The 11,235-nt window shown below is 45.8% G+C and overlaps 1 protein-coding gene across 1 annotated transcript in view; it reads left to right on the top strand.

Annotated features, from left to right (window-relative positions):
• Positions 1–10,215: 10,215 nt before the first annotated feature.
• The window catches only part of ARID4A (AT-rich interaction domain 4A), a 326,144-nt gene continuing 325,124 nt past the window's right edge, over positions 10,216–11,235 (top strand). Inside the window, exon 1 of the mRNA XM_085626128.1 lies at positions 10,216–10,387. The gene's annotated coding sequence lies outside the window, so the exon portion shown is untranslated. The remainder of the gene's footprint in view (positions 10,388–11,235) is intronic.

The following is an 11,235-nucleotide window of genomic DNA, read 5'->3' as shown; positions in this document are numbered from 1 at the left end:
TAACTATAACTACCTACTGGCGACCGCCAGTAGGTAATATGTATTTATTTCTAAACACTCTCTTCTAACCTCTTTATGAAGTTAGAGAGCAAGGCACACAATAATACAGTTTTAAAACGACAGTAAATAACACAGTATACAATGGGCCCTAGGGGCAGACCAAACCATATATTAAGAAAGCGGTATAAGAACCACAACTTGACTAGACAGTGCCTAGAGCACGTAGAATCGCTGGGAACCCAAGGAACCACCCATGGTAGTGACACAGGAGACCCACGGGGTCAGTGTGAGAACACAGCCGCGAACCCCATATTATTCTATGGGAAAGTCGAGGTTGGAATTTTAGAAGTTAAAGACACTTAGGAGAGGACTTTGAGCAAACCCCTTTAGACTTAGGGGGTTCGAGGGCCAACACCCACGGGAGCAGACAAACTCCAGGGACCCACCTATGGGAGGGTCAGGAAAGAGGGTTGTCCAGTTTCACGCCAGGTAGCCCCTGCAACCGGTTTGAGCTGGACTATGCACAGGGAAACCAAATGTGCCCCTAGTGCTGAACTTCAAAGCACTCTTGGAGTGCACCCACCCAGCCCCAATACACTAAAGCCTGTCTGGGAGGTGGTGACACCTCCCTGTGACAGGAAACCTATTGTCCAGGCCTCCTCTGCCGGAGTTTCGTCCAGCAGCAATACACTAAAGCCTGTCTGGGAGGTGGTGACACCTCCCTGTGACAGGAAACCTATTGTCCAGGCCTCCTCTGCCGGAGTTTCGTCCAGCAGCAGGAGGGCAGACTCGTGTCTGTGGCTGGCAGCATCCATTTTGTGATGCCAGGGCTCTGTTAGCTGGCACCGGGTATACCGGTGCGGTCAGGTCTCTCCCTCTAGAAGGGTGGGATCATTACTGGTGTGGGGGTATGATTCCAAGGTGTTTGACACAAAACACGATGACATGTTTCCGTGCAGCCATCCCAAAGTTAGCATTTACCGTTTGGTTATAATGCACTTAAGAGTATATGGTTTGGCTGCATCACAAACAACCTCTGAATAAAGGTTCCGAAGGCTGCAGAGGGGCTCTGCTCATGCATGGGCACCCTCTCACATAAAACCCAGCACCCTGCCTTCAGGATTAGTAAGGCCTGCCATAGGGGTGACTGATAAGTTTATATGTGTAGTGATAGGGTGAGATATAGTGAACCTATATCTCAGTAAGGGGTGCTTGCATCACCTGACTCAGGCTGCAGTAGCAGTCCTGTGGTGTCATTTTGAAAGGCTTCCCAGGGGTGGCATAATACATGCTGTAGCCCCTGGTAGGCCTCTGGGGTACCTAAGCCCTGGGTACATAGTACACCATATACTAGGGATTTATAAGGGTACCCCAGAATCTAATCTGGAGTGTACCTAAAGTACTGGTAATCAATTTAGAGCGGAAGCAGCTAGCCTGGGGTCCCGGTTAGCAGGGCCCCAGCCAGACTAAAGTCGAAAAACAGTGAAACATCAGCAAAAAGTGGGAGTAAATATAAGAAGCAGATTCTACTCTCCTAGAGGTGGTAACACTGAACTGGTTGGGCACTGCATACCAGCGTATTCCAGTTGTGCGACACTGAACTAGCCACACTGATGGCAGCAGTCAGCCACAGCAGCAGGTCAATTGGTGCAGCTTTCTCTCCCCCTGGGCATTGAGACACCAGTGGCTGCCTCCCTGCAGCTCCAGGCAGCACTAACCCTGGGTGTAAAGGTGGCCTATCCAACCAGTGTGACCTATCCAACCAGTTAACAGGCAGGGCTGAGCCAAGTGTGGGTTCTGGCTCCAAGAGCCCATGTTTGAGCCGAATCTTGAAAATAGACTTGTAAATCATGCCACAAAGATCATGTTGGAACATGATACGACCTCATCAAAATTGTGCATTTAATATGGCAGATTATTTGTATTTATTATAAGTGAGTGTTTTCAAACATGCCTGCTCTCAGTCTGATGACAATGATATTTGTGATCTAAGAGGCAAGTCATGTGTACCCTATACGTCGACTGCTTTCTTATGGAGGGAGCAATATTATAGGTTATTACACACAGATCTTTGTATATCCCAAATCCTATATGCATGTATTTTGTTTGCTTAGAAAGCTGTACGTGTACGATAAAGGTAGGCTGCTTTTCTCATCACATCAGGTCACTACTGTGGTTTCAGAATAAAATTACACAAAACATATGTTAGTAGTGCTTGCTGCATTGTAAAACCACTTCAAAGAACGGAAAGTCACTTAACAGTGAGAGAGCAAGAAGTATGAACTAGAAATGGTATATTGCGTTATAAAGAAGTTGTAGGATTGTGGTTCGTCAGTGTGTGTAAAGAAAGATTGATCCCAGAGTAGAGAGAGGGCATGAAGAGGACTGGGGAGGATTGGGACGTGAATAAAAGGAATTTTGGTTTTGAAATTTGCTTTTTATATGTGTTTACAGCACAGTCCCATCATATTGGTACTGGCTGTGTAGTATCAAAGAGTGTAAATAAGCGACACCATTTACTTTTCATAAAGTGCACACAGTGCTTTAGGCACTTTATCCATTGCTCTGTGAAACCCAGTCTTATTATTTAATGTTTAGTAACCTACTCCGCAAGTTGCATTTCCTCTTAATATTAAACAATTGTTTAACAATCACTTGTGTAATGTCTGTTTGGCTGCAAAGCCACAAAATAAGAGTAATTTGTAGTGGGGGTGGGGGGAGAAAACAGGAGATTTGGCAGTGCTTCACAGGGTAGAACGTTGGGAGTCAGCAGCTCTCACTTATGAAATGTTTGTGTTGTTCAGGTGGGATGGTACAGTGTTTCATACATCAAGCGCTTTGGTGCTGCTTCATGCTAATACAACTGCTTTTTTAATGCAACATAGCAGGGTGGTTACCCACACCCAGGGAGAATTGAAGAAAATGCCCCCCAGGGTGGGGTGGTTGCCCACATCCGGGGAGAAGTGAAGAAAATGCCCCCCCCCCCCTAGTTCCTTTTCACTGGCACTGAAGTGTGGGTTCTACCTGTTCACGGCTGGCCACTGTCTCCCACTGGGGGCTAAGGTTTGTTTAGGGTGCAGGGGTGTGGAATTTAATAAAATATCTACTTGTCCATGGGGCAGGTTGCTTCATAAATCTACTTGTCCTGCAACAAAATCCACTTGTCCCTTTTGTGCCATGTAATGTGGCAACAAATTACGGCAGCAATCTCATTAAGCAAGAGTTCTGATAAAGCCTCTCTAATTATGCCAGGGCTTGTATCACAGTAGGGTTTGAATACTAGCAATTCCCTTATGTTGCTACGTTTCTGCAGGTCTACATACTGGGGCTGAAGGTAGTGGTAAGCAATAGTTCAAGGGTTGGAATGCCCTTTTGAGTCTGTACAAACCTACTAACTTGCATGTTTTAAGGGTTTTCACCAACTCTTTTCTAATCTTTTCCCATACTGAAAAAGGTTGGAAATTTACTCCTGGCAGTGGCAGACGTGAAACTTATTCAGGGTTGGGGAAAAAGTGGTTGGAGGAAAAGTGAACTTGAAACATTCAGAATTTCACATGAGCAAATCTACACAAGCACATTTGCTCATGCTAAAATGCAATAGAAATCAATCCTTCGCACACGTTTGATTTATATATTGCTAATGAGTATAGCGTGTGTTACAAGTAGACATGTACATAAAACTGAAATTAGTCCTTCTTCTTGGTTGTTCTTTTATTTGTATGACTCTCTTTAGTCAGTCTTAAGCATCCACAAGCCAACACGTGTTTCGTCGCTTGGTGGGAGATTGGTCCCGCGACTTTTTCAAGGCTATTTTCAGATTGTATGTAGCATTTAGTAAGCGGTGATAATTCCAAACCGCAGATTGTTTCCAATAGGACGGCGTCACTTGTCAAAATTTCCGTATTTTTGCTCAGTGCTTATATCACTGTTATGCTGGTATTTGCGTGACGCCTGTCGAGTGTGTCCGGAGTCGAGTGCGCAAAATCTCCCACCAAGCGACGAAACACGTGTTGGCTTGTGGATGCTTAAGACTGACTAAAGAGAGTCATACAAATAAAAGAACAACCAAGAAGGACTAATTTCTGTTTTATGTACATGTCTACTTGTAACACACGCTATACTCATTAGCAATATATAAATCAAACGTGTGCCAAGGATTGATTTCTATTGTACAGGGCCTTGGCCCACATTTCTGGGACGTTTTGTGGTTCTTCCTACCTTTTAGCACCGTAAAAGAAACTATTAGGGACACTACAAATGCGAATACTCTCTGTGGCGCCATCTACCTAGAACCAATACCACTGCAGAACCTCATGCTAAAATGCAGTTCACAAATATTTTCTAGGAGTACCATTTCTTGGCCTACTTCTGTAAATTCTTGTGAATTCACGGAGACTGTATATATGCACTTAATGCATGGATATATAACATGGATGACTTGAGACTCTTTAATATTTGGGCCTCTAATTAGGCCTGGGGTGAACCATGACCTTTTGTGTTTTGTAAAATTGTCTCTCGCTCTCCTTCTCTCGGTCTATCAGCAGGCTTCACTGTGAGTGACAGTATTTTGCTCTATTACAAGGATCATATTGGCACACAAAGTAGTTTTGTTCAGTGCCTGGAACTGCTGTGGCAATGTGTGCTTTTTGAGACCAAAAACAGTTTTTTGCTTTTGCAATGCTGGTTAGAATGGTGAGGGCACTGCAGCTCCCACACAGATAAGGTTTTACAAAAACCATGCCTACGCAAGTCACGCATTGACAAAACCAAAAGCCTGACGACCAATTTCAGACCTACTGGCTTTGCCAATGCTGGTTTATTTTTGTTTCCCACAATCTTATTTTAACTTGTTACACTGATTCTCCATTATGAATATTTTTGGGAAATACAAGCATACATCAACATGGTAGTAAATGATGCTGCAAAGATATGGTACCTAAAATCTTACAGTAGTTTAGCAAAATCTTTTTTTCCTACTTGAATTTGTTTGTGAACATTTTATTTTGAAAGCAAAGAATCATCACGGTTGCTTTCGAGCTTCTGCAAATATTTGCATATAATCAGAGAGCGTTCTGGGAGCATTATACATAGCCTCATATTACTAAACTTTGAAAACGTGTGTATACATTTATACTGGAACCACCGTCAGTGGTGCAGGCAGAGCTGACGTTTACTTTTAGTGCTCACCCTAATAATAAAGGCTTTGCAATAATGAACCATAAATACAAGTTTGAACAGTATTAATACATGGACACACATTACCTTAACTGTTGACAATGCCCTTCCTTGATCCATAATGTGGTATTGTAAACTGGCAGCTAAAGGGTTTGTGCTGTAGGGGTTTGGGCCTACTTGTCCCAAGGCCAAAATAGACATTAAAACTTGTTGCCCTTGACCCCAAACAATATGTCCCGGGCATCCGGCTATAGGAATTCCACATGACTGAGGGTGGAGCCTCTCCTGGGGTCTGATATACGGGACATAGGCCAGGAATGCATACACCCTTCACTACCTGTGCATTCCTGGAATAAAAGTAACAAGCTGCGATGAGCCCTTTGGGACCTATCCACACCTATTTGGGAAAAGAGGTGTTTAATTTGAGGCGCCGGGGGCAATGCCTTGTCTGCCGATGTCATTAGTGGCACTCCATGCATCACATTTGATGGTAATTATGGTTGGCCACAATTACTTGGATCCATGATGCTGCAAATATTTTTAAGAAAATGTATGAGAGACCAGTTTGTGGGTCAAGAGCATCGCAGTTCGGTCGGATAGACAATTCAATTCACTGTGCCTGCAGGTCCGGTAATATTTTAAAGATTTTTCAAGGCCTGAATGATTAAGATCACAACTTCACTGTCGTTGAAAAGTTGAGATCATACTTAAATACATAATTAACAGAAGATATGCTACAATTGACATACAAGCTCTATCCGAAACTTCATTATCTTTAAAGCCTAGCATCAAATGTTACTCGAGGTAAAACAGGAGCTCTCAATGTCCTAGGCTGCTAACCTGCGCAAGTGTCCGAGTACCCCATTTCCCCCAAAAGACTTTGGGAGAAAAGGATGCACAGGTATCCATTCAGACTGTGTGCCACAAGCAGAATGACAAGCACAATTCTGTTGATTTCAGAACACAACAATCATTGGCAAAGCCCATAGGTCTCGTCTGCAGGAGCTATTGACTGTGCCAATTTGTTTTAGCCACGTTGTACACCAGCGTGGATGCTGTTCAGCAAGGCTACAAGTTAATGGCAAAGAGTAGAGTGTTGTAGAGTTGAGTGGCATAGTGTGGAGTCATGTAGAGTAGACTGCCTTGGTGTAGAGTGCAGCGGCATACAATGCAGGGTCGTAGAGTGCGGCAGCATAGATTAGAGTAGTGCATAGTAGAGTGCAGTGGCGCAGAGTAGAGAGGCGTAGTGTGGGTGGAGTACAGCTTAGTGGCATAGAGTACGGTGGCGCAGATTAGAGTACAGTGGAGTTGTGTTGAGTGCACTGAGGGAGGAAGGAGGGAAGGAGGGAAGGAGGGAGGGAGAGGGAGAGAGAGAGGGAGAGAGAGAGGAGAGAGAGAGAGAGAGAGAGAGAGAGAGAGAGAGAGAGAGAGAGAGAGAGAGAGAGAGAGAGAGAGAGAGAGAGAGAGAGAGAGAGAGAGAGAGAGAGAGAGAGAGAGAGAGGGAGAGAGAGGGAGAGAGAGGGAGAGAGAGGGAGAGAGAGGGAGAGAGAGGGAGAGAGAGGGAGAGAGAGGGAGAGAGAGGGAGAGAGAGGGAGAGAGAGAGAGAGAGAGAGAGAGAGAGAGAGAGAGAGAGAGAGAGAGAGAGAGAGAGAGAGAGAGAGAGAGAGAGAGAGAGAGAGAGAGAGAGAGAGAGAGAGAGAGAGAGAGATTGATTAAAGTACTGTGGCATAGAGTGCACTATTGGAGAAGTGTGGCTCAATGGTTAGAGCGGCAGACCCTGATGCAGAGGTCTGGCCCAGGACCAGGGTTCAATTCCCCGCCTCGGCGGGTCTTGGGCTCAAAATTCCACGGACCTGACAATTCTCGCCTCGGTGCCTATTTCAATCATGGAGTCCCACTCTGCAACTCTGGGCAATAGCTTGCTTAATCTCCACAACGGCCCCCACAACGCTAAGGATGCCTGGCCTCCACCTTGGGGGTGCCCAGAAGTGGACACCTCACAGGGAAAAGCCAGGATGGGTTCCACAGTGGTATTCGTACAAGCGCCTCGAGACCCTTGCGGGTCTGTAGTGCGCTATACAAGTATCAATTTACATTTACATTGCAGAGTGGCATAGAGTACAGTGGCGTAGAATGGAGTTGGGCAAGGACAACAGGCTTTTATGTCCTAATGCATTCAAACATGGTGCAAATCTGTGCATGTGCCAGCATATTAAACCCAGAAGTAGTGAGGGGTCCCTTTGGATCCTCGTGCCACTTAAAAACAAAAGCAGGACCATCCTGAAAACTCTGTTGCATTCATTAACATCCTGTTTTTTTTGCTATGGGAAATGAAAGTAGGGTAGCAAAGGAGACGTCAGTCTTACTTTTGTAGAAAACAAGGAATATAATTAAAAACAGGCATTGGCAAAGCCGATAGGACTCGCCTATGGGAAAGCTATTTGATTTGCCTATCAATGTCCGATAGCCATGTTGCAGCGAGGCTGCTGCGCAGCATGGCTAAAAGTTAGGAAAAACGTGTTATGGGGCAGCCAGCGGTGGCAACTTGAGGGAGGGTGGTAGAGTACGGGAAGGGAGAGTGAAAGGCAACGGGACGGTAAAAAAGTGATACGACGCGTTCAGCGCTGTGTTACAGTGCTTTTTGTCCCTCTGGCAGGTGGGGGCAAGACAGACAACGGGAGGGCGGAGAGAAGAAACAACACAGAAAACGGGAGGGCAGAGAAACGGGAGGGCAGAGAGTGGAGGATAGAAGCAACACAGAAAACGGGAGGGCAGAGAGTGGAGGATAGAAGCAACACAGAAAACGGGAGGGCAGAGAGTGGAGGATAGAAGCCACACAGAAGCAACACAGAAAACGGGAGGGCGGAGAGTGGAGGATAGAAGCCACACAGAGAACGGGAGGGTGGAAAGAAGAAGCAACACAGAAAACAGGAGGGTGGAAGGGGGAAGCAATACAGATATGGGTGGGGGTAGGAGGAAAAGAAGCAGAACAGACTAGGCCAACAGAGGGGGGGGAAAATAGCACCTCAATCATTGCACGAGCAGCGGAAGGACAGTAATCAAGATGAAGAAGTCAGTAATTGGTCCAGTCACCAGATGAAAGAGGAGTAAGTGAAGCCAGCATGCACTTTTCAATTGGGAGTCAGCAAATAAGAGTGACAATGAATCCAACGAATGGTAAGTAATGGACAGGCTCCAAGTCCCTTATTTTACACAATATCTATTGCAAGCAACAGCATACGTGTGCTGTCTTAGGCAAGTCCTAAAAAGGCTAAGAAAAAGAAAACTCAAGTGCGTATGTAAACTGTGGGGGTATGACAAAGAATTAAATGGGTAATGATTGTTGTCTACTTTTTAGATGTAAAATAGTCTCTCGTGAACTGAAACGGAATGTGGAAGGAAACAGGCAAGCAAACAATGGGTAGTGGATGATGTATACGGGTGAAACCACAGCCCATATTATGTTAATGACAGACAGACAGATTTGTGGTCAAGCCAAACCTAAAAGGGGTCCCTAACAGAAGCTGGCAACCTCAAAAGGACCTAACTTTGACTTGCACTGTAGTAAAAAAAAAAAAATAGTTCACGATATTTTACCATATTACACAATGAGAACACAAGGAACTGTACTGTCTCCAGGTGTGACTAGATTAAGAGGAAATAGATCTCCTGTAGCGTGAAAAAGAAGCAGATGTTCATACTCCAATTGTCCTGCATTGTCGCCATCACAGTGAACCGGGAGTGGTTTTAAGTTATTGAGAGAGTACAGCCTTTTTTTTAGTGGACAAAAAAAAAAAAAAGTTAACTCATATTAAAAAGGCAAGGCGCTGCTGATAAGAATGAACTGTTGTGCCCTCAATCCACTTCTAAGTAGACCGTGAATACAAATATTTGCATGGTCTGTGTTCACAACTTTTTCTACGACTATACTAGTACAAGAACGTATAATAAATCATACGTCAATATCGAGGTGTCGGCTGGAATGAGCATAAACAAATCAATAAAATTACTAAAGATATAGATTGGGCATTGGCAGTATATAGACCCGCTTTAGTAGGGACTACTACCACGTAATGCAGCAAACAGAATAGGATGACCACAATGAACGGACACTTCAATCTAGAGGCGACCAGATAGATTTATTAGACAGCACAGAGCATTCAGGACACGGCAATACCGCATTTTAGATCAACAATAAAGAAATGAGACTAATTTCCGGAAAACATTAATCTGCTAAATGAACATCGGATTGAAGAAAGAAGTCATCTAACCTACAGAGCTTTATAAGTAGATCCGCAACACCCATACAAATCACTACTAAAGAACTTAGCCAGTTACAAGGCGAGTCACGTGACAGTCTTTGACAGCAAAGTTGGGCGGGGCAGAAACAATCAATTCTGAGCACGTACCATTCCTACGTCATTACGTCAGTGCCCGCTATCGTTCTTCTTAAACCGCTCCATAAATTTAGACATATAAATACGCCCTAGTCACCGTCAAAATCGATAAAACGTAGTCACGCAGTCCACCAGATCGTAATGACCCGCTCCGCTACCTTCCTCTGACACAACTTACCTAAAATTCAAGGGCTCCGCTCTTCCCCTCCTCCTCCTGTGCTGTAAACAGGTCAGAACCCGCACAAAATGGCGTCCAGCGTTTATGTCTCACGCATGCGCACCAAGAGCCTCAAGTCGGTTTCCAGTCTCCGCCTTGTAGAGGAACATGTACTAGCGCTTCTTTTCACCTGCCTCACTTCCGGCAGCACTTTGGTTAAATGGCCAATAGGATAACTGAACCGGTGTTCCGTGCTTCTTGCCTCGCCAATAAGCACTCTCAGGCCCACATCCGGATTCCCATGGCCAGTTACATTTTGGCAAAATCTGAGCTCGCTGGTTCAGGAAACCAATCAGTACGTTTTTCCCATAGTACCAATAACAATCCACGCTTACATTACCTGCCCTCCTTCTAACCTATCAACAGTGACCATGAATTCTGACCAATGGGGATACCTAACGCCCAGGCCAATCCGAACCTCCGTGCTCAATCTTCAGCGTAATAACTGACCAATGGGGTTGGGGGGACTGCCGTCGGCTCGGGCTCAACAGCTTGTTATGTCTGTAGCTGCTCTCAGCTCAGAGGTGGGGGAGTGCCGCTGAACTTTCCGCCGCTGTCGTGAGGTGGGGGGCGGAGCAGCGAAGACGGGTTGTTGCAGGTAAGTGGTGTTGTCCACACGGAGTAGTACAGGTGCTAGACAGTGCGTACATTCGCGCATAGGGGACTGGAGAGACACACCGGGGGGAGGGGCCGACCACAGGGTCCGCTGGTAGGAGGGGGACACTGCACCGGAGACTAGCGGGAAAAGGGTTCTCGGTAACAGCCGGGCCTATCTGAGCAGCATACATATCTCCAAGTATAGGGGCCGGTTACACTGAACGTCATACCAAATGCTGTTCACACAGGCCATCACGGTACGGTACGAGAAGATGGTACTTGCTTCCCGAGCACTGTGGGAGGGCCTTTGGCCCCCGATCTCTCATCTGAACCTTCATACTTGTGTCCCCTTTCAGGTCCTGCATTGCCTACCCTTTCGGGAATCACACACAGCGACTATCTATAGCGGGAATTCGGGGAGGTGGCGACGACAGTGCAAGAGAACAGCACTCCGCTTCTTGCTACCCCCCTCGACCTCCGCCAGGACTGAGCCCTTCAGCCCTAGTCGCCACGTTCAAGCCTTTGCTCCTCTTATACTGCGGCCCAGACTGCAATCCGGTCCCAAACACTTTACCCCTATCCCTCACGGATACAACCTGTACCTCATTTTAATTGCTGAAAACATCCTGTAAAGCGATACTTCTTATTAGCGATGAGAAGTAGCCACAGAGAACCACCGGTCCACCTTCCGGTATCCTTTCGTGAAACAAAGTTTTCCCAACTGCTGAGTGACAGAACCGATAGCGCGGTTGAATCGTTGAAGTTCATGTGTACCTTTAGCGAATAGGTTAAACGGTGTGCCACCGCTACGATCATCTACCGTCAAAAAGGAATGCAGTTTCTACACTA

The sequence above is a fragment of the Triturus cristatus genome, chromosome 9 (genome assembly GCF_964204655.1).
Source record: "Triturus cristatus chromosome 9, aTriCri1.1, whole genome shotgun sequence".
NCBI classification, from domain to species: Eukaryota; Metazoa; Chordata; class Amphibia; order Caudata; family Salamandridae; genus Triturus; species Triturus cristatus.
This window is presented reverse-complemented; position numbering and strand designations above follow the sequence as displayed.